This window comes from Colobus angolensis, unplaced genomic scaffold (genome assembly GCF_000951035.1).
Source record: "Colobus angolensis palliatus isolate OR3802 unplaced genomic scaffold, Cang.pa_1.0 Scaffold123, whole genome shotgun sequence".
NCBI lineage: Eukaryota > Metazoa > Chordata > Mammalia > Primates > Cercopithecidae > Colobus > Colobus angolensis.
In genome coordinates, this window is record NW_012113475.1 from 269760 (window position 1) to 294307 (window position 24548).

The window sequence follows — 24548 nt, forward strand, 5'->3', positions numbered from 1 at the left end:
CAAGATGAGATTTGGCTGGGGACACAGCCAAACCATATGCCCCAGTAATTTAATGCTGAGAATTATGACAGTTTTTGATCAGGTAATCCTCACACAATCACTATCAGAAGCTTTACTTCCTGATTACCTATATTGATTCCTTTGTTTCTGCAACATGCTTTTATTATATGTTTTGTGCTAAGCCATGTGATTGGTGTTATGAGTGGAGGGATGAATGAGATATGGTGATGATGTGACTGCAGTGATCCCCATGGCAAATGCTGTCATGCAAGTCTGTGTTATGTAAGTTGAAGAATACACCAGAGGTGTAGGGGAGGGGAGATTGGTTCTGCCTTTGGATGTTGAGTAGAACTTTGGTGTGTGTGTGTGTGTGTGTGCATGCATGTGCACTTGGGTGTATGAATGAATGTGGCAGCATCACTCAGGTGTAGGGGAGGGGAGATTGGTTCTGCCTTTGGATGTTGAGTAGAACTTTGGTGTGTGTGTGTGTGTGTGTGCATGCATGTGCACTTGGGTGTATGAATGAATGTGGCAGCATCACTCAGGTTATTGCACACCTGATACCCAGTGATGTGGATATATGCAATACCTGTTCAGGGCATGTTGAGTAGTGTGGTGAGACTGGTAAGAGTGGGTAATAGAAGAGAATAAGCTGGAAAGGTAGGGGGCTAATTCGTTTCCTTAAATTTCAGTGCTTTTAATTGATTTGTAACAGGTGCTGCACGTATTTTAAGTTTGTTGATTTTATTTTTTTCCTCCTATTTTTACATTTTTTTTTGAGACAGAATCAGGCTGGAGTGCAGTGGTACCATCTTGAGTCACTGCAACCTCCACCTCCTGGGCTGCAGATATCCTCCCATTCTCAGTCTCCTGATTAGCTAGAACTACAGGCATGTGCCAACACACCTGCTAATTTAAAAATTTTTGTTTTAGTAGAGATGGAGTGTTTGCCATGTTGTCCAGGCTGGTCTCAAACTCTTGAGCTCAAGCAGTCTGCCTGCCTTGGCCTCCCAAAGTGCTGGAATTATAGATGTGAGCCACCATTCCTGGCCCTATTTTTACTTTTAAAGAATCTAAGTATGACTTTCAGTATATGTGTAGCATGGATTTATAAGAGTCTCTTAGTAGTGGTGATGTGTAAATGAGTCTTCTTTTGGTGAGAAATTTTAAGGTAGCGTCTTGAATTGTGACCACATATTTGTCACACTAGCATAGGTGTTTGCCCCTTTTTCTGTTACCTGCCACCCTTTTCATTCAATACAGATCATTCCAGACACTGAAGCTTCATTAAAGAATAACCTTGCAGTTTTTTCGAGATGATTATACCCTTTCATTTGGCATCAATATGAATTGAATTTTTTCTGTGACACTGTCTTCCTCTTCTCTCATATTTATTATTCCCTTCTATAGTAAGTGACAATGTTCCATAGTTTCCCTGCCCAAATGTCAGTGTAAATTTATAATTGTTAATTTTTGTGTTGCAAAATTAAGATTAAAATTGGAAAGAGGGCTGTGGGGCTTAGGCACAGTTGTGAAGGATGTGAAGTGTGGTTGATGGGCTTCCACTTCCTCATTCTTTGCCATCAGGTTCCTTCAGGAAGCCTGCTATGAGACATACACCAGGCCTGCTCATCTGGGGGCAGTGCCCCATGTTCTGGCCAGGGGTTTCTTAACCTGTGGACCCTGAAATCTTGGGATTTCAAGGAAGGGGTTTGTAGAGTCATCTACAGATGAACACCCTTCCATGTACAGTGCACTCAATACTATAGGTTTTCAGATGATTCTGTTGTTTACTAAAAGGAAAATTCAGTTGAAAATGCCACTAATTCAGAAATTAGTAAATCCTATTTATTATGTATTTTACCAATTAATAGACTACAAAGGTATCATATACAAATACCATGGAGGAGGCAGGAAGAAGCTTGACTTTTACAAATGGTCTTCATACTGGCACAGATTAAAAACCAAGTCTTCTTTCTTTTCCTCCTGTTAAAACTCACTGGTATCTCATATTAAGCTCCTAAATGTGTCCTCTCTTTCCCTAGGCTAGAGCCAGCATCTAACAAGTAATGCATTCGGAGGGAGCCCAACAGTATGCTCTTTCCTGTGGGAATGTCTACATTCAGCCAGGGTTTAGGAACTTCACTCCAGCGATCTTTGAAGGACTTGTACCACCCTAGCCAGCCTTTGAAGGGAGTATTTTGGGAACTGGGAAGAGATCTTTCTAGTCCTCCCAGAGAGACAGCAAGATTATGGTGAAGTTTGAAATTGGATAAAACTAATGGAGGCATTACATCTGTAATGTAAAATGGGGATTATAGTCTGGGCGTGGTGGCACACACCTGTAATCCCATCATTTTAGGAGGCCAAGGCCAGAGGATTGCTTGCCAAGGAGTTGGGGACCAGTCTGGGCAACACAGAGATACGAAAAAAAAAAAAAAAATTAACTGGGCATGGTGGTGTGTACTTGTTGTTCCTGCTACTTGGGAGGTTGAGGTTGGAAGGTCGCTTGAGCCCTGGAGACTGAAACTGCGGTGAACTGTGATTGCATAACTGCACTCCAGCCTGGGCAACAGAGAAAGACTCTGTCTCAAAATAAAACAAAAAACAACAATAACAAAAAACCCCAAAATAAATAAATAAGTAAAAATGGGGATTATAATACTCTTTCATAGGTAGAGTAATCTGTGTAAATATTGAATGCAGTGTCTGGCAGTTTTATGTCACACCTCAGAAATTACGCTACCCTGCAGTGTTACCATCCCGTGTAAAGGCTGATACTGTATCTGGAGATACAGGGAAAGAAGCCTAAGCTGGGAGTATGAGAAGTGGAATCCAGTTTTTTTATCTACCAGGAAATAGTTGTGTGGCCCTGGGCAAGTTTCTTCCTATTTCTGAGTCACAGTTCCCTTTCCTGTAAAAGGAGTAGACTTCCTCTTCTAATCTGATAGTTCTTGATGAAGTGGATTCACATGATAAAGAAGACACCACACAACTGCTAGGAGTGTTACAGACAGAAATATATTTCAGGAAAGGGGTTCTGATCCAGACCCAAAGAGAGGGTTCTTGGATCTCTCAAGAAAGAATTCAGGGCGAATCCGCAGTACAAAATGAAAGCAAGTTGATTAAGAAAGTAAAGGAATAAAAGAATGGCTACTCCATAGACAGAGCCCTGAGGGCTGCTGATTGTGCATTTTTATGGTTATTTCTTGATAATATGCTAAACAAGGTGTGGATTATTCACGCTTCCCCTTTTTAGACCATGTAGGGTAACGTCCTGACGTTGCCATGGCATTTGTAAACTGTCATGCGCTGATGGGAGTGTAGCAGTGAGGACAACCAGAGCTCACTCTTGTGGCCATTTTGGTTTTAGTGGGTTTTTGGCCGGCTCCTCTACTGTAACCTGTTTTATCAGGAGGTCTTTATGACCTGTATTTTGTGCTGACCTCCTATCTCATCCTGTGACTTGGAATGCCTTACCTGGGCCAGATGCAGTGGCTCATGCCTGTAATCCCCACACTTTGGGAGGCCAAGCCGGGTGGATCATGAGGTCAGGAGTCCGAGACCAGCCTGACCAACATGGTGAAACCCATCTCTACTGAAAATACAAAAATTAGCTGGGCATGGTGGCGCGTGCCTGTAATCCTAGTTACTCAGGAGGCTGAGGGAGGAGAATCGCTTGAACCCGGGAGGCAGAGGTTGCAGTGAGCTGAGGTCATACCACTGTACTCCATCCTGGGGGACAGAGCGAAATTCCATCTCAAAAAAAAAAAAAAAAAAGAATGCCTTACCCATCTGAGAATACAGCCTAGTAGGTTTCAGCCTCATTTTACCCAGCTCCTGTTTAAGATGGAGTTGCTCTGGTTCATATGCCCCTGACAGTAGTCGGTGATGGCCACCCTCTTTCCACCCTCCTTATCTGTCTTCTCTGTGGCTTGGTCTTCTATCAGGCAGCCTCACTGCAGTCAGGTGCTCAGATATGCCTCACTGCACACCTTGGTCTTGGAACCTGGGTGAGAGGGTTCACCCTGGGGTAGCAGGTGGGGAAGGAAGCAAAAACCTCACAGAACAATGATAGCAAAGATCTGTAGAAGGCATCATAATGAATACATCTGAGTGCAAGTATACATTTCTCCAGCACAGCCTCCTGATGCAGCTCCAGGGAGCTAATGGTAGGTGTTGCTGGGCCTTTGGATGTGAGTGAGCTCTGGCAAAGCAGCTGCTCTGCGTCTGTCTGCATACTGGGTCAGCTGGCCCTCAGTCATCCTGCAGACGCCCTCCCCAGCAGGGCTGAGTGACTGCAAGAAACCCAAGCTAGAGGTGTGCCAAGAAGGCGTTGGGATTCAGCCTCAGAATCCAGCCCATGCTTGTGATCTAAATTTGGAATAAGGCAGACTCTAGTGTAAATTACAAGAGATTCCAGAAATTTCTGTTGTTGGTTAAGCTTGTCTGTTAATTATAAACTCCATAGCAGCTTGGAATAGTGCCTCTTTGAATGGAAAGATTATGTGGGTGGGTGCCTCCCTCTCTTCATTTAACTTTTTCATTGGTAGGTGTGTTCTAAATACGGATACGATTTGGGTTGGTTTTTAATGAGTGGGAAGAAGAGAATGAACTTGTTTTCTGTGTTTGCTTATTGAGAACCGTGACCTGGAGAGCTGCTAGACATGGAAGGGAAGTCCATGGCAGGCTTACTTTGTTAGAGATATCTGTTGGTCTTGGCCCACAGGAATGCTACCCCCAAGTAGCTTCTGTGGTATTTGGGGAGGGAGCATGATGGAAGGCCCCTTCCTTAAAAGATAATTTTTTGGGGGGACTCTGGGCAGGTCTGTGATTTCAACCTGGCCCAGATCAAGTTGCCCAGATCAGTTGACTTTGAAATATGAACGATTTTAAAAAGTGAGTGTATGACTGTTCCCTCTAAGGCTTTGAATGTGTGAAGAAGTGAGTTGAAGGAGTTAATTCCATGGTGGCCTACCTCCAAGGGGCTTACAGAATTTTGAACCCAAGTGGCAAACTTAAGTTTCTTTTTCTTGCTTTGCAGTACTGACTGTGAATGGAGTAATGCCTGTCCATCAGCACTTACTCTGCTGATTGGACTTGTTAATATTTCTAGTCCTAGCAGGGTGTCCACCAGCATGGGTGTGGTCATCTAGCACTAGTCTGGAGGAGGATTTATTTCATTGCCTTGAAACTTCATTTCCTGTTAAAATGCAAACAACCCTGGGAGCCACATATTCTGACCTTGCTGAGGGGAAGGAAAGTTGAAAGAAGGTAGTGGTGTAGGAGATGCACCTGGACAAGTCTTCTAATATGTGCCTTGATTCTGTCCTGCTAGTCATCGTATGCCATATTATACACTCTGTCTCTAAGTGGTTCAGCTGCAAGGCACATCAATTCATTTTTTGGGGGATGCATTCTATAGATATGCCAGAGCAGTGATATAAAGCACTTCTCAGTGATTCTAAGGGTTTTGGAGATCCTTTTTTTCCTTCTTGAGAATATGTAACAGTTAACTATTGCTGTTGCTGACCCTGAGACTACTGTGGTTTATTTGTACTCTCATTTCTCTGCTTCTCACATTAGTAATACCCTTATGTGACCAACTGTGTGTGTGTGTGTGTGTGTGTGTGTGTGTATGTGGTAAGAAGGAGGCATTTCAAAGACACATCAAATTCTGAAACTCCTGGTAATTCAGGCCCCAGATATTTTCCCAGTGTGTCAGGCAGCACACAGGGTTCTAGCGTAGGTGTGTCCATGACTCATTTGTGATTTGGCCAAGGGCAAAGAGGCCTGTGATTCCCAGAAGCATTTTTCAGATGCAGTTTATTAAGCCCCATCTAAACTCAATGTCCAACTTTAAAAAAAAAGTATTGGATTATAAGTCTTTTGCACATTCCTCTCTCACATGACTTTTCTCTCCTTCATTCTCACCTTTATTCTGACGTATAACTCATCCCTCCCCCACAAAGCAGACAGAATTTTTGTGATTGGAGGCATCATAGGGTTATTACTAATTTCCTTATGGTTTTTGTCCATGAATTTATTTTGTAATTTTCTAAGACATAAAGTTACAGGGCTGGCATTTTAGGAAGTCTTGTGTGCCTTCCCCCACTTTTTTTTATTTTTTTTGAATAAAGCAAGCAAACAAAACATGAGGTTTTTTTCCCCTGAATGTTATTTTTTATAAGTAAAGTGACTAAGTGGACATTAAGTAAATCTTGAGCTCTTTTATTAAACTAGAGACTGGTTGTCCATAGAAAAAAATTCAATAAATACCTTAATTTACCATGCCTCTGATATTCCTACCCAGCTACATTGTAAACAGTACTCTTCAGCTAAATGAATAGTTCCCCTTTCCTTACACATACTCTGATTTCTAATATTGGGATTTTAGGGTAAGCTAATCTCTGTGGTTTATTCGGGATATCTGAACTTACCTAAGTGTCTTCTAATTTCATTCCCGAATAGACAAGAACCGTGGTAGGGCCAGTTATTTAGTGTAATCTAATTTGACTCTGCTAAATTGTACAATTCTCTGTAGACATACCAGGAAATCTTCTTATTTATAAGCCCAAGGGTAACAATTTATAAGCAAACTCTTAACATTTCTGTGCAACTCTATTTGATTCATCTCTATGATTGGTTCCTTTTACTTCCTCCTGAGTTGGTTTCCCTCTTGCAGGTAATTTAATCCAATTCACATTTGCATTTTGTATTCAGTCTAAGCATTTCCATAATGCCTATCACCATATGTAACAGCTCTCCTGCTGTTTGATAAATGAGATTTATAAAGCAGAAAGTCCAAAAGTTTCAATTCCCAAACTGTGGTTGCTTCTAACCGTGGTAGAAGTAAGGCTTTCAACCAGCTTCTCAGGTTGCTCTCGGGCATCTGAAGGGCGCAATAACTCTGTCATGTTAATCAGCTCTTGCTGAAAAGCAAACCAGCTGAACTGAAAGGAAGTGGAAGGGACCCTGTAATGACTTCCTGTTATTGAAGTGCATGTTTCTATGGGCATAACTGATATAAAAGGCAGAATGTGCCATAGGAAATGTTCAGATCTCAACATTGCCCTTGTTAGGGCCCCATCTATTACTTATTAGGAATGGCAGATGGTTCAGGAGGCTGTGCACCCCTTTCTGATTTTGGTGATAATGGTTATAATCAAAACTAGTAGGACATCTTGCCTCTGATAGCTGGGTAGATAACTTTCTGGTTCAAAAGTCTAAGGATCAGGAGAAACTGTCATTTAATAGTTTTATTCTGGGATAATTAATCGGAGTTTTTTTTTCTATCTGTAATACTCAGCCTACATTCTTTTTTTTTTTTTTTTTTGAGACGGAGTCTCGCTCTGTCGCCCAAGCTGGAGTGCAGTGGCCAGATCTGAGCTCACCGCAAGCTCCGCCTCCCAGGTTCACACCATTCTCCTGCCTCAGCCTCCCGAGTAGCTGGGACTACAGGCGCCCGCCACCTCGCCCGGCTAGTTTTTTTGTATTTTTATAGTAGAGACGGGGTTTCACCGTGTTAGCCAGGATGGTCTCGATCTCCTGACCTTGTGATCCGCCCGCCTCGGCCTCCCAAAGTGTTGGGATTACAGGCTTGAGCCACCGCGCCCGGCCTCAGCCTACATTCTATAAAGCTACTTGAGTGTTTTAGAAAACGTATACTTATTAATGAGCATACTCGTTAGTGTGAGGTATCTGTGACTTTTAAAAACCTGCAGTATTACTTTTAAGTAAGTAATAAAATGGTTTGCTTCATGAAACAAGAATCTTAGTTAATTTGTTAATTATAAAAGTGGTTAACAATACGTATATAAGCTGTCTTTATCTCTGATGTGCTTAGCATTTTTAAGCTGATTAATCCTCATGATAGCCCTGTAAAGTAGGTCAGTATTATTATCCAAGGTACATGTAAGGGAGAAAAGAAAAGGGAGTTAAGTTTGAGTCTTGCTTGAGTACTGACAGTTTGGGTTTAATAATCCTAGAATTTTGTTCACAGACATTTTTGTAACCTCAGGCTGATTGAGAATGGCTGATAAGATTTTATTGTCAAACTTGTTTACATTTAATTTCCACTCAGTACTTTTATTAAAGAAACAAAAATGATATAAATGTGCCCACCCAGAAGCTTGTATTCCTTAATTTACTGTTGAAATACGAATATGATCAAGGTACTTTGGTAAAAGGTACTAAGAAACAACTCCCTTTTTATCTTGAAAATCATTAGACTACTATTTGTCAGCTGCCTTTTTAAGCTCTTTTGAGCACCAAATAAAAAGCACACATGATAATTCATATTTCAGGTTGATGTATTTTGTCTTGCTATTTGCCTCTTGTTCTTTTTTTTTTATTTTCTTGAATTATTTACTTCTTATTCAGTCACTGATTCAGCAGATTATTTACTGAGTGACTAAACTTCTAGATTCCTCATTTGTTTTAGATACTCTTAGAACACAACAAATTGATGCAGATCCCACCCTTTGGGCATTTGTAGACTACAGGTGAGAATGTAAGATATACCCAAAAGGTTATATCATGCAGTTCAGCAGGTGTCAAGCAGGTGATACAGGTCCTATGTGTGTCAAAATAAGTGTTGTCCTGCAGTGAAGAGATGGACCACCAACAGTACTGAATTCTGACTTCTAACAAATGTCATCTTCTATACCTACACACATTATAAGGTTCACATTTATCTTAAGTTTGTGAGCTTGTTGGAGGAGTGAATTGTAACATTTCGGAGAAGGGGCAGCTTTGGAGATGGTTTCAGGGTTCTAGGGATGTTCAGCGATTTTAGTAAATCCACCCTTTAATTCTGAATTTTTGTGTTACAATAGCAATTTTTTAGTTTGGCAGTTTTGATGATTTCATCTAGCTTGGTGATCTATGATCTTTATAGATCTAGGATAGGTAGAATGTTGTAGTTTATCAGCCTGAATGGGGTATATCTGGTCAGCTGATATTATACATCTCTTCAAGGGCTACTGGAATTCTTTGTAAGTCTTTTTGAGTGAATGCCACTTGATAGCATGTAATGATGAAATCTTTAATAACCCTCTAACAGATATATGGTCTCATTTCTTTGTAGACTTGCAGTCATTTTTTTACTCATTATTAAAATATGCATTGAAATTTCTATTATAATTATTAATTGACTTGGAACAACTGAAATCATGATTGTGAATAATTTTAATTTAGAGTGTTAGCTAATTATGGAGGCAGTATAATGAATAAGAGCACGGACTAGCTGTGTGACTTAGAGAAAGTTGCTTAAACTCTACATGTCTCAGTTTCCTTAGTTGTAAATGTGGATAATAATATCTACCTATTAAGGTTGTGAAGATTTAATACATTGCATATCAGATACTTGGAATAATGCTTGGCTTATAGTAAACACTCAGGACTAGCTATTATCATTTATTTTATTTTATTTTTATTTATTTATTTATTTTTTTTGAGACGGAGTCTCGCTCTGTCGCCCAGGCTAGAGTGCAGTGGCCGGATCTCAGCTCACTGCAAGCTCCGCCTCCCGGGTTCACGCCATTCTCCTGCCTCAGCCTCCCGAGTAGCTGGGACTACAGGCGCCCGCCACCTCGCCTGGCTAGTTTTTTGTATTTTTTAGTAGAGACGGGGTTTCACAGTGTTAGCCAGGATGGTCTCGATCTCCTGACCTCGTGATCCTATCATTTATTTTTATTTTTAATTTGAAAAAATAATTGCTTATCTCTATTTCATTCTAATTTTAGTGTATATGCTGCTGAAGCAGGCACTGGCTATTATCATTATTTGTAGTAGCAGTAGTAGTTATTTGTGTTAACACTTTTCTTTGCAATTATTTTGATCCTGCTATTCCAGCATATTAACAAATTAATAAATTCATTACAAATACATACAGTTTATAGATGTATACAAACATATGCATCTATACATCTGTAAATTGTGTTGATCACTTTTATAGATTCTCTTAATACTACAGGATCTGATGAATGATATGGACATTCAGCTGAGGCAGATGTTATAAGTTAGGGTTGTTAAGGGGAAGTTTTATATTATGTTCATTTTTATTTTAAGTTTTAAAGGATAAGTCTATTTTCTTTATTTTCAGTTTTTGCAGTTCTTTATTGTTCCCATGAAAAGTACCTTCATATGTTGGGTACACTGTAAAACTGATTATATACATATGGACATGCATACATGCATCTTCTCTCTGTGCAGTTGTTACCGTTACTTCCAGCATTCTCATCCAAAATGGCAAGGATAAGGGAATCAAATTAGGTCACTGTGGACACTGTGGTACAACAGGGACTACTTTGTGGTGCTCCTGAAAGTCTTGTAGTGGTTTAGCAACAGTTAGCTGGGTAGTATGATCTTGCCATAGGCTTAGTAAATAGAGTGCAATCCACTGGCTCCTAGCCCAGCTGAAATCTTTGGGCAGTTACTTCAGACTTCCAGTTAGCTGTGATGGGGGTGAATCTTTGGACGGAGATAGAAATGGCCTGAAAGAATGCAAGTGATTTTCCCTTCTGCATCCCGCAGTTGCCTAAGAAGAGATCATTCTGGAGTCTAAACCTACCTACATCATGACCTCTGTTTTTTGTTTGTTTGTTTGTTTGTTTTTAGTGATACTGTATCAGTCCCTATGCTTTCAGTTTCAAGTAACAACAGAGTGCTAAGCTGTGTCATGAACAATACGTAAAATTTATCATCTCACATGAGAAGAGGTATTTCTATAGGCTAAGTCAGTAGCACAGTTGCCCCATGTGTTTCGATTTTTCTATTCTGGAGTGCAATTTTGTAGTGATGTAGAGATTTATTCTTCCTGCCAAATCTCTGGCCCACTGGTGTGGGTATAAGATTTTTCCGGGCCTCATTTAAAGCCTGCATATATTCCCCAAGTGCTTTACCAGCCAAGGTCAGCCTTGACACTATGCCATGTTTTTTTGGGTGCCAGAATTGGCCTGTTATGTTGAAAGTGTTATTTTCTCTCATGATATTTTTCTCCTTTAATACTAATGCCTATAGGCCCAGCATCCCAGGAGTTTGAGGCCAGCCTGTGCAATGTAGTGAGACCCTGTCTCCAAAAAAAAAAAAAAAATTGAGGACTTTCCCTGAGGAGAAGTCACAACAGCATCTTAGCCTGTTGACTCTTTTTGGGAGTTGTTCATATTGCTAGAAAGAGGGTTATAAGGCTCTATCTCATTTTCTTCTTTTCAAAGTCATACTAATAAGAGCTTGCAGAGAGCCCTTAACAACAACAAAAACAAACAAACAACAAAGAACAAAAAAACCCCCAACATTTTCCACTTCAAATAGATTTGTGATTAATCAGTTGATCACATTAAAGGAGTCTTTCATTTATTGGTTTGGAATTGGCCTCATGCTATATGAACTGTGCTGATCATGATGAAATTAAGTAGATTGTACTGATTGAGACAGCAAGTTCTATATCCTGCATATACACAGAGGCTGTCTGGGTACAAAGCCAGAATAGGGAGGCCGGGCATGGTGGCTCACGCCTGTAAGCCCAACACGTTGGGAGGCTGAGGTGGGCAGATCACAAGGTCAGGAGATTGAGACCATCCTGGCTAACACGGTGAAACCCCATCTCTACTAAAAATACAAAAAATTAGCCAGGCATGGTGGCAGGCACCTATAATCCAAGCTACTCGGGGTTGAGGCAGGAGAGTGAAGTGAACCTGGGAGGCAGAGCTTGCAGTGAGCCAAGGTCGCACCACTGCGCTCCAGCCTAGGCGACAGAGCGAGACTCCATCTGGAAAAAAAAAAAAAGAAAAAAAATTAGGGAGCACAGCAAAGTGAGGACCATTATGCCCTTAGGCAGCAAGTCCCCTGGTTTCCCTCAAGGAAGTAGAGGCAGCAGGCAGGTAGTGGATGCTGGGTCTCCTCCAGGACCAGCTGGAAGCAAGGATGTTGAGAAAAAGCTGGAGAGAAAGGAATGATAGGAAAATGGAGATAACAATTGTGCTGAGCTCACCAGGAAGGACAAGTTACATTCTCCTTTCCCTTCAGATGAGGAAAGAAGGCTGAACTAATTATGGAATGTTTTTTATTTTCTTGGAGGTGCTATGTAATAGGGATACATTAAACCAGGTTAACCATGAATGAGAAACTGGAAGTTTATTGCAATGTCTTTATGAGTGCCAGTCTGTGCTTTATTCATCTCTCTGTTCTTCGTGACTCCCTAAGGGTAGTTTTTAAAGTAGAAAAGCACTCGGGAATGCGTTAGTATTTGCACTGTAGAGCTATTAGTGGTGAATGGGCATATAGTCATTCTGGCTATTAGAGGCTTTCCACTGATCACAGAGGGTATAATTCAGATTGACTAGCTACCTTTCTCCTTCCTTCTTTATCCTTCTAACTTGTCATAAAGCCTGTGCTATTCTTTCATATAGAGTGGACTCATCTTTGGTCAAGGATTTGTAAGTAGCTGGTTTTTGTATTTCTGAGCTGATAAAATGTGAGTAGGAGTGGGAAGGGGTGGGTCAGTGCCTGGTGAAGAAAGAGGGATCTCTCACCCCAAGTCGCTGGACATAGGTTGAGTGGAGGGAAGGTACCAGTACATTCCACCTAAGGTTGGGCAGGACCTCTGTACCCACAGAATTCCTTTTCCTCAGCATTTTGTGAACTCAAGAAAAACGAAACAAAGTCCTGTTTCATCTCCTTACTGCCACCCTTTTGTTAAACCACTTTATGAATTACCATTTAACTGCCTTGATTTAGATATTTTGGGTCAGAAAACAACTAACACCATAGTTTGTTTAGTTTAAATGAACCATCAGCTTTGGCAGGTCACACCTGTTCCAGCCAAATAGAGGTGTCTGGAGACCTTCTTAGACTGACCTTGTATGTCCAGCCAGGGGAGCTGTAGCGCCTGTGGATGGAATTAACTCGTAAAATTGCGTGACAGGAAAGATTGGAGGGAGCCAGAGACTTCAGAATTTATTCATTCTTTTCTGTTTTTAGTTTGTTTGCTCTGTGTTCCTTCCTGTGGCTGGTCATCCTGGCGAGGTAGAGCCACAGGCCAAGAAGGAGCCATGTCTTGAATTCTTTTCACATTTTCTGTTGTTCCCCTTCTCTTAGAGCATTCTTGACTCTGAATTTTATATGTCACTGCTCTGTGTAATTTGCATATTTATATAAAGTACTAGGGCACTTTGACTTATTTTTAGTCAGGCTTTTATGCAGAATTTATTTCTGGTCAAGACTGCATGGCTGCCCAGGTCAGTCAGGCATATGATAACAGGGCATTTCAGTGGGAAATGATGGTTTACTTAATAAATGGTGTTGGTATAAGTGGCTGTTCACCTGGCATACAGAACTAGACTACCTGCCTCTCTCCATATTCTAAAGTAAATTCCAGATGTATGAAAGACATGGATGTAAAAAATAAAACTATAAAAATAATAGGAAAAAACATTAGAGGAATGTGTTTACAACCATGAGGATCTCAATGTGAGACAGGTGGTCCTGAGCCATAAAAGAAATGATTGGCAGGTTTGCATGAAAATTTAAAACTTCCTGTGGCATAAGGCATCCCATAACGAAGCCAAAAGGTGAGTGATAGACTGGGAGAAATAACTGCCACATATTGCCAGACAAAGATTTCCTATTTCTAATATGCTAGAGTCCTTTAATTTGATAAGAAAAAGATAAGCAATCCTGTAATAAAATGGACATTTTACAAAGGAGTGCTTGCAAATGGCCAATGAATTTATGCAAATATGTTCAGGGAAATGGGAATTAAAATGAGATACCACTTTTTCATCATCCATTTGATTGGCAAGAAATTTTTAAAAGAATAACTAACACCTAGTGATCACTCATGTAGGAAAATGGGTTGTGCTGATTGAGCAGGTGTGAGCTGCTACAATCCTGTTGTAATACAGTCAACTGGCTGTTTTTAGTAAAATATAAAATGTTCATACCTTTTGAATGTACAGTTCCATTTTTAGGAAGCTTATGCAAATAAAAATGTTAATATATAGCATAAGGAAATGTTTCTAAGTATGCTTATTGCAGCAATGCTGTTAATGGCAAAATAACGGAAACAGCCTACTCATCCTCTAGGGAATACTGAATAAATATAACGGGTCACAAGATAAAGTTTTAAGTAGCATCTTTACACTATTGACTCACAAATTATTTTCAGCCTCAACTACTGAATTTCATACTTGGTATTCACTTAAATTCTTCGCTTGGATATGTAATTTCTACCTTAAACCAAATATATTCAAAGCTGCACTGATTTTTCTCCCTTAAACCTGTTTCTTACCCTGTTTTCTTCATCTCTGTAAATGACCTTTCCATTCTTCAGGCCAAAAACCTTGGAGTCATCCCTGATTTATCCTGTCTTCTTCTCTCACATTCTACGTCCAGTTTTTCTTTCTTTTTTGAGACGGAGTCTCACTCTGTCGCCCAAACTGGAGTGCAGTGGCCGGATCTCAGCTCACTGCAAGCTCCGCCTTTCGGGTTCACACCATTCTCCTGCCTCAGCCTCCCGAGTAGCTGGGACTACAGGCGCCCGCCACCTTGCCCGGCTAGTTTTTTGTATTTTTTAGTAGAGACGGGGTTTCACTAGGTTCGCCAGGATGGTCTCGATCTCCTGACCTTGTGATCCGCCCATCTCGGCCTCCCAAAGTGCTGGGATTACAGGCTTGAGCCACCGCACCCGGCACGTCCAGTTTTTCAAGAAAGCCCCTATCTACGTAGGGGTCTGTCTTGAGAATGTATATTCAGGATCTGATACCTCTTCCTACCCCTTCTCTTGCCTCTCTGGTCCAAGTTACCATCATATCTCGCCTGAATCATTGCAGTAGTTTCTAATTGTTGTGCCTGTTTCCTCCCTTAATCCCTCTCTCCACAGAGTAATCATATTATCCCTCTCCCCCAAATCTTGCTTTCTCAGCTCATCTCTTTTGGCTCTTCCCTGGCATACTCTGTTCCTCTGGCTTCATTGATCCCTCCTCAGAGTGTTTACCCTGCTATTCTGTAACTTGGGAACTATCTGGGACCTATGTTCCTCTGGTTTCTATATGCCTGATGCCTTTATTCCTTCAGGTCTCTGCTCACATGGCACAAATTTACTACCCTGTGTTTCCTACCCTTCCCAGCACTGTATCCCCCTTCCTTGCTTTGGGCATTTATCCCTATCTGATATTATTCAGTCAATCACAAGCAGTACCTCTCCTACCTCTTTTGTTTGTTTAAGCTCCATGAGAATAAGGGCATTGTTTTGTATCCACAACACCTAGAACATCATTGTGTGGCATGTAGTGAGTGCAGCTTTTAGCAAGTTTTTTTTTTTTTTTTTTTTTTTTTGAGTCGGAGTCTCGCTCTGTCACCCAGGCTGGAGTACAGTGAATGGTACAATCTTACCTCACTGCCACCTTCACCTCCTGGGTTCAAGCGATTCTCCTGCCTCAGCCTCCTGAGTATCTGGGATTACAGGTGCCTGCCACCATGCCAGGCTAACTTTTGTACTTTTAGTAGAGACAGGGTTTTGCCATGTTGGCCAGGCTGGTCTCAAACTCCTGACCTCTGGTGATCTACCCACCTCGGCCTCCCAAAGTGCTGGGATTGCAGGTGTGAGCCACCGTGCCTGGCCTCAGTAAGTATTTTTTAAATAAATGAATGATTATATTGTGAAACAAAAACTTTCTAATTAAGGAGTATAGAATCTATTTTTTTTTTGTAACAAATGAAATCAAGCCCAAACTCTATTTTATAGAATTATTTTCCTTTCCTATGTCTGGTATGTGGAATTCATTTCTAGACAGGATCACACAGTTTTTGCTGTCAGGCATTTGCTTGATGGCCTGTAATGATCTGCATGTCTTATATGTGTGAAGCTGAGGAGAAAGAAAGGTCACCCCTAGAAATTCTGCCTGTATTACTGCAGCAGGTTTGTCTGATTTGTGAAATTGGTTGGAATTATGCCAGTGGTGCTAGGGACACAAATATGTTGAATATTGACATCCTACAGTGTGTTAGTTCCCTTACCTAAATATGTATAAAGTTTCTTTTATAACCCTAAAACTGTAAGTATTCTGAAATTAGAAGTAATATGACTATATCTGCAGTAGATAATTGTACTTGCATGGCCATGACAGCCTGTGCACGCAAGTTTGGACCCATCCTCCACTCTGAGACATCTTTGTTTTATAATAACAGTTATTGAGATACAATTTGCATACCACATGATTTACCCACTTAACATGTACAATTCAGTGGTTTTTAGTATATTCATGGAGTTGTATAATCGTCACCACAATCAATTTTAGAACATTTTCGTCTCTTCAAAAAGAAACCGTCCATGCCCATTAGCAGTCACTTACCTTTCCCCTTCAGCACTGGACAACCATTAATCTACTTTCTGTTTCTACAGATTTGCTTATTTTGAACATTTGATGTAAATGAGATGATATGATATGTGGTCTTCTGTGACTGGCTTCTTTAATTTAGCATTTTCCAGGTCCATCCATGTTGTAGCATGTCTCAGTACTTAATTCTTTCTTATTCCCAAATAGTATTCCATTCTGTGGATATACCACATTTTGTTTATACTTTTATCAATTGATAGACATTTGGGTGGTTTTAGGTTTTGGGCTATTATGAACAGTGCTGCTGTGAGCCTTTTTACACAATTTTTTGTGTGGATGCATGTTTTCATTTTTCCTAGGCATATACCTAGGAGTGGGATTGTTGTGTTATATGGTAACTCAGTGTTTAGCCTTTGAAGGAACCTTCAGATTATTCTAAAGTGATTGCACCATTTTAAATTCTCACAAGAAGTGTATGAGGGCCTGAGAGATCTTTTTAAAATGCACATCTGTTTGGCTGGGTATGGTAGCTCACGCCTGTAATCCCAGCACTTTGGGAGGCTGAGGTGGGTGGATCACGAGGTCAGGAGTTCGAGACCATCCTGGCCAACATGGTGAAACCCCGTTTCTACTAAAAATACAAAAATTAGCTGGGTGTGGTGGCATGCGCCTGTAATCCCAGCTACTCGGGAGGCTGAGGCTGGAGAATTGCTTGAACCTGGAATGTAGAGTTTCTAGTGAGCCGAAGTTGTGTCACTGCACTCCAGCCTGGTGACAGAGTGAGACTCCATCTCAAAAAACAAAAACAAAAATGCAGATCTGTTCATAAGAGTGCCTATCTCATAGGGTTATTGTGGGTATTAATTGAGATAAAATGTATAAAGCTGTTAAAACAGTGCCTGATGTGTAGAAAGCAGTCAGTAAGTCCTGGCTGTTATTCTTATTATTGATATAGTGGGTGCTCTTTGTATAAGCTAGTTTTTTATGTAATGATGAAACTTAACATCAGATTCACCTGGGCAACTTCAGATTTCTGGTCATCCTGAAGTTTTCTGATGCACATGGCTAGGTTGGACTCAAATCAGTCATGTTTGTTCAGAAAAAGTTTCGCAAGGGATTCTGATGCTCATTTTTTGTTGTGAATCACTGCTTCAAAGACTCCACTCTGGGTGTTGCCTTTAGGAAGCTGTCTTTGGGCCCACTTAGGCTGGTTTGATTACTCATCCTCTGTCCTCCCATAATGTGCAATGCACAATTTTGTCACTGGATGTACCTCACTATACTGTAATTTTTAAATCTATCATCTGTTATAGCCTTTGAGTCACTTTGGATGAATGAGTGAATAGCTCATTATCGCTCAAGGCACATCTTGGATATTACCTCTTTCAAGAAGCCTTTCCTAACTCTCTCTGTCTCCCACTCGCAGTCTGGGTTCGTTGTCCCTCACGTGGGCTACCGTTCAAGCCTGCAGGTTTCTTTTATTACACTATTGTGATAAACGTTGACCATCAGTACGTATGTCTTGTTTTCGTTGTCAGTCAAGGGAGCTTGGGTGCAGAACCACATGTTATTTATCTTTTCACCCCTAGTATTTATAAATAATCTTGTATATGATAAATCATATATTTTTGGTGTGTATGTGCTTTATTATTTTAAAATCAACTTTATTTAGATAATTTACATGCAGTAGGATTCACCAATTTTAAGTGTACAATTTAATGAGTTTTGACAGTCATTGAATCAGGTAACCACTACCACAATCATGATAGCATTTCCATCACCCCCAAAACTTCTCATTTCCCTTTATAGTCAATTTTATGTCCCCACCAACTGTTTTGTTCCCCCTGCTTTTTGTCACTATAGTTTTGACTTATCTGGAACTTTGTATAAATGGAATTACATATTATGTAGTCTTTTGTGTCTGGCTTCTTAGAATAATGCTCTTGAGATTGATCCACATTGATGCACATGTCAGTAGGTTTTTGTGTTTTATTACTGGGTGGTATTCCCATTTTATGGATAAATTAACCAGTTCATGGACATTTGAGTATTTTCCCCAGTTTTTGGTTGTTTTGAATAAAACTGTTATGAACATTCAATTACAAGTCTTTGTGTAGATGTATGTTTTCATTTTTTCATGAAAAAACTCCTAGGAGTGAATTACTGGTTCATTTGGTAAGTGTATGTTCAACTTTATAAGAAACTACCAATAATTGATGAGAGTTCTAGTTGCTCCTCACTATCATTTGGTATTGTCAGTCTTTTAAATTTTAACCATCCAAGTTGGTATGTAGTGGAATCTCATTGTCATTTTAATATACACTTCCTTAATGACTAACGAACTTGACCAGCTTTTCTTGTGCTTATTTTTGCCATTTGGATATCTTATCTTTTTGCAGAGTATATGTTCAAATATTTGTCCTTTAAAGAAAACCAAATTGCTTGTCTTACAGTGTTCTTTCTATGGTCAGTATACAGATGTTTTATCAGAAAGATGTTTTACAAATATTTCCTTCCAATCAGTGGTTTTCCTTTTCATTTTCTTAGCAGTGCCTTTTGAAGATCAAAAGTTTAATTCTGATGAAATCCAATTTTTACTTTCACAATTTATGCTTTTTGTATCCTAAGAATTTTACCTAACTCAGTCATAATGATTGTTTTCCTAAGTTTTCTTCTTGAAATTTTATAGTTTAGCTCTTACATTTAGGCCTATGATCCATTTCAAATTAAAATTTTATATGTAGGTGATATAATGGTCAAGATTCATTTTTTTGCATATAGATACCCAATTTTCAGCATCATTATTGAAAAGACTGTATTTCCCCCTGCTCCCTTGCATTATCCTGGAACCTATGGAAGACAGTTGGCTGTGTGTGCTTGTCTTTTTGTGGACCCTGTATTCTGTTCATCTACATGTATTTCCTTAGTATTACACTGTGTCAATTACTATAGCTTTATAGTAAATCTTGGAAGTATGTAGTTGCAGATAGTATAAATTCTACACCTTTGTTTTTTTTTTTTTTTTTCAGAATTCATTTTGGCCATTCCTGGTCTTTTGATTTTGCATATAAGTATATGAACAGCTTTTCAATTTTGGAAGAAAAGCTACTGGGATTTTCATTAGGATTGCACTGAATCTGTAGATCAATTTGGGGAGAATTTACATTTTGACAATGTTGAATCTTTTGATTCATGAACACGGTGTGTCTCTCTCTATATTTTAGGTCTTTAATTTTTCTCCAAAAATATGGTTGATTTTTGTATATTGATCTTGAATTACTTTGTTAAACTCTCTTATTAGCTCTAGTTGCTTTTTTTCTGTATATTCTTAGGATTTTTATAATGTCTATAAATCAAGCTATGTGCCTATTATTTCATTTTCTTGCCTTATTTCACTTGGCTTATTTCACTCACTTGCCTTATTTTACTGGTATAATAGTGAATAGAAGTGGCAAAAGTGTACATCCTCACCTTGTTCCTGATGAATGTGAAGCATTCATCTTTTACCATTAAGTGTAATGTTAAAACAGTAGGGTTTTCATGGGTGTCCTTTATCAAGTTGAGGAAGTTTCCTGATATTTAGTGATTTTTTTAAAATAAAAAATTAGTGTTTTTTTTTTCAAATATTATTTCCAAACCTTTTCTGTGATTGTGTGGCTTTTTATTTTCAGTCTATTAAGATGGTAAATTGCATTGATTATGTTTGAGCATTAAGCTAACCTGTCATTCCTGGAATAAATCTCACTTGGTAATTTTTATATATTACTGTTTTTGATTTCTTAAATTTTGACAAGGATTTGTGCGTCTCTGTTCATGAGGCTTATTGGTTTTCTTGTAATGTCTTCGGTTTTATTATTAGGGTAATGCTGGCCTCATGAAATGAGGTGAGAAGTGTTCCTGATGTTTTCTAGAATAGTTTGTTTATGTTAATTTATATTCTTTCTTTTTTTTCCTTTTCCTTCTTTTTCTTTCTTTTTTTTGAGACAAGATCTCTCAAAAGTCCAAGGCTGGTCTTGAACTCCTGGGATCCAGCGATCCTCCCACCCCAACCTTCCAAGAAACTGGGACAGGTGTGCACCACCGTGCCTGGCTCCATGTTTTTATTACTTATAGACTTATTATAGATTATTATTTCTTCCTTAAATGGCTGGTAGAGTCATTGTTGAAGCCATCTGGCCTTAGAGCTTTCTTTGTGGGGATATTTTATTTTACTTTATTATTTGTGTTTTCAGCTTTATTGAGGTATAATTGACAAAAATGGTATGTTCCAGGTATATAAGGTGATATTTTGATATACATATACATTGTAAAATCATTCTTTGTGGAGACATTTTATATGATAATTTCAATTTCTTTAAAAGATATAGGACTACTTATCTTTTTTTCCTCAGGTGAGCTTTCTTAGTTCACATCTTTTGAGGAGTTTGTCCACTTCATCTAAGTTGTCAAATTTGTTGACATAAAAGTGTTATAATATTCCCGTATCCTCTTAGTGTCTGTAAGATCTATTTTTCTGATATATCACTTGTGTCTTCATTTCCTGATTAGCCTGGCTAGAGGTTAATAAATTTTATTAATCTTTTTAAAGAATAAGTTTTTGGTTTCAATGATTTTTCTTATTCTTTCTTTTTGTTTTGTTTGCTGTTTCAGTGATTTTTGCTGTTAATTATTTTCTTCCATTCACTTTGTGTTTAATTTACTGTATTTTTTCTAGTTTCTTAGTGTGGAAACCTAAATCATTGATTTATAACTTTTCTTTTATTCTAAAAAGCAGTTTATGCTAAAATATCCTTTTAAGTATCATTTTAACTGTATCCTACAAACTTTAATTCCATGTGTTTTTGTTTTCATTTAGTTTAAAATACTTTGTAATAATTCCTGTATGATTTCTTATTTGACACATTGGTTATGAGAAGTACGTAGTTTAATATATAACTGTGTGGCAGTTTTTGCTGCTGTCTTTCGTTTAATTATTTCTAGTTTAATTTTTCTTTCATCAGACTACAGTTAGCCCTCCAGATCCACAAGTTCTGCATCCATGGATTCAAGCAACCACAGATTAAAAATATTTAGGAAAAAAAAATTACAACAGTAAAAATAATACAGATTTTAAAAACAATATACTATAGTTATTTGTATAGCATTTACATTATATTAGCTATTATAAGTAATTTAGAGATTATTTGAAGTATATAGGAAGATGTGTGTAGGTTATAGGCAAGTACTGTGACGTTTTCTACAAGGAATTTGAGCATGTGTAGATTTTGGTTATCTGTGGGGGGTCCTGGAACCAGTCCCCCACAAATACTGAGGGATAAGTGTACATATTTTGTATGATATCAGTCCTCTTAAATTTACTGGCCGGGAGCGATGGCTCACGCCTGTAATCCCAGCACTTTGGGAGGTTGAGGTCCTATTTGAAACACTGGCTAGGTGCAGTGGCTCACACCTGTAATCCCAGCACTTTGGGAGGTTGAGGTGGGCAGATCACCTGAGATCAGGAGTCTGAGACCAGCATGGCTGACATGGTGAAACCCTGTTTCTACTAAAAATACAAAAAATTAGCCAGGCGTGGTGGCACGTGCCTGTAATCCCAGCTACTTGGGAGGCTGAGGCAGGAGAATCGCTTGAACCTGGGAGGCGAAGGTTGCAGTAAGCCGAGATCGTGCCATTGCACTTCAGCTTGGGCAACAAATGCAAAACTCCGTCTCAAAAAATAAAAAACTCACTGAGATTTGTTTTATGGCCCAAAATATGGTCTATCTTAGTGAATGTTCTAAGTGCATCAACAATCAGAAAGAAAGTGCGTTGTGCTGTTCATGGGTGGAGTGTTTTTATAAATGTCAATTACTTAACGTTGGATGATAGTGTGTTGTTCATGTCTTCCTACCTTACTAATTTTGTATCTGCTTACAAATTGATTTTGATTTGTAAGCGATTACTGAGCGAGTAGTATTAAAATTTTTGATTAGTATTATCGATTTATTTCTTCTTTTGGCTCTAAGTTTTTGCTACATGAATTTTTAAGCTCTGTAGTTAGGACTTACACATTTAAGGTTGTTAGGTCTTAATGAGTTGATCCTTTTAACATCAAGAAATGTTACTCTTTGTCCCTAGTAATATTCAATGTTTTGAAATCTACCTTGCCTGATATGAATAACTTTAGCTTTCTCTTGATTAGTGTTAGCATGGTAATCTTTTTCTCACTTTGTAATTTTTCTGCCTTTTATTTACAGTGGGTTTTTTTTAAAGGCTGCATATAGTTGTGTCTCACAAATGCATCCAATCTGACTCTCTCTTTTCTAATTGGAGTTCTTATATATACATATATTTTTAAGAGAAAAATTGGGAGGGGGCACCCAAGATGGCTGAATAGGAACAGCTTCAGCCTCCAGCTCCCAATGTAAGCGACACAGAAGACGGGTGATTTCTGCATTTCCAACTGAGGTACTAGGTTCATCTCACTGGGGCGTTGGGCAGTCGGTGCAGGACAGTGGGTGCAGCCCAATGAGCGAGAGCCGAAGCAGGGCGAGGCATCGCCTCACCTGGGAAGCACAAGGGGGAAAGGAATTCCTTTTCGTAGCCAAGGGAAACTGTGACACACAACACCTGGAAAATTGGGTCACTCCCACCCTAATACTGCACTTTACCAAGGGTCTTAGCAAACAGCACACTAGGAGATTATATCCTGCACCTGGCTTGGAGGGTCCCATGCCCATAGAGTCTCCCTCATTGCTAGCACAGCAGTCTGAGATCTAACTGCAAGGTGGCAACGAGGCTGGGGGAGGTGCGCCCGCCATTGCTGTGGCTTAAGTAGGTAAACAAAGCAGCCTGAAAGCTCGAACTGGGTGGAGCCCACCGCAGCTCAAGGAGGCCTCCCTGCCTCTGTAGACTCCACCTCTGGGGACAGGGCATAGCTAAACAAAAAGCAGCAGAAACCTCTGCAGATGTAAATGTCCCTGTCTGACAGCTTTGAAGAGAGTAGTGATTCTCCCAGCACAGAGGTTGAGATCTGAGAACTGACAGACTGCCTGCTCAAGTGGGTCCCTGACCTCTGAGTAGCCTAACTGGGAGACATCCCCCACTAGGTGTAGACTGACACTTCACACAGCCGGGTGCAACTCTCAGATGAAGTTTCCAGAGCAGCAGTCAGACAGCAACACTTGCTATTCAGCAATATTCTCTCTTCTGCAGCCTCCACTGCTGATACCTGGACAAACAGGGTCTGGAGTGGACCTCAAGCAAACTCCAACAGACCTGCAGCTGAGGGTCCTGACTGTTAGAAGGAAAACTAACAAACAGAAAGGACATCCACACCAAAACCCCATCTGTACGTCACTATCATCAAAGACCAAAGGTAGATAAAACCACTAAGATGGGGAAAAAGCAGTACAGAAGAGCTGAAAATTCAAAAAATCAGAGCATCTCTCCCCCTCCAAAGGAATGCAGCTCCTCACCAGCAACAAAACAAAGCTGGACGAAGAATAACTTTGACAAGTTGAGAGAAGAAGGCTTCAGTCGATCAGACTTCTCAGAGCTAAAGGAGCAACTACGAACCCAGCGCAAACAAACTAAAAACCTTGAAAAAAGATTTGGTGATTGGATAACTAGAATAACCAATGTAGAGAAGTCCATAAACGACCTGATAGAGATGAAAACCATGACATGAGAACTACGTGACAAATGCACAAGCTTCAGTAACTGACTTGATCAACTGGAAGAAAGAATATCAGTGATTGAAGATCAAATGAATGAAATGAGAAGAGAAGTTTAGAGAAAAAAGAGTAAAAAGAAATCAACAAAGCCTCCAAGAAATATGGGATTATGTGAAAAGACCAAATCTACATCTGATTGGTGTGCCTGAAAGTGATGGGGAGAATGGAATCAAGTTGGAGAACACTCTGCAGGATATTATCCAGGAGAACTTCCCCAACCTAGCAAGGCAGACTAGCATTCAAATTCAGGAAATACAGAGAATGCCACAAAGATACTCCTCGAGAAGAGCAACCCCAAGACACATAATTGTCAGATTCACCAAAGTTGAAATGAAGGAAAAAATGTTAGGGGCAGCCAGAGAGAAAGGTTGGGTTACCCACAAAGGGAAGCCCATCAGACTAACAGCAGATGTCTTGGCAGAAACTCTACAAGCCAGAAGAGAGTGGGGGCCAATATTCAACATTCTTAAAGAAAAGAATTTTCAACTTAGAATTT

General features: G+C 39.6%; 1 protein-coding gene across 3 annotated transcripts in view; it reads left to right on the top strand.

Moving 5' to 3' along the window:
- The window catches only part of HERC3 (HECT and RLD domain containing E3 ubiquitin protein ligase 3), a 125017-nt gene that overhangs the window by 13089 nt on the left and 87380 nt on the right, over positions 1-24548 (top strand). The gene's annotated exons all lie outside the window — the stretch shown is intronic.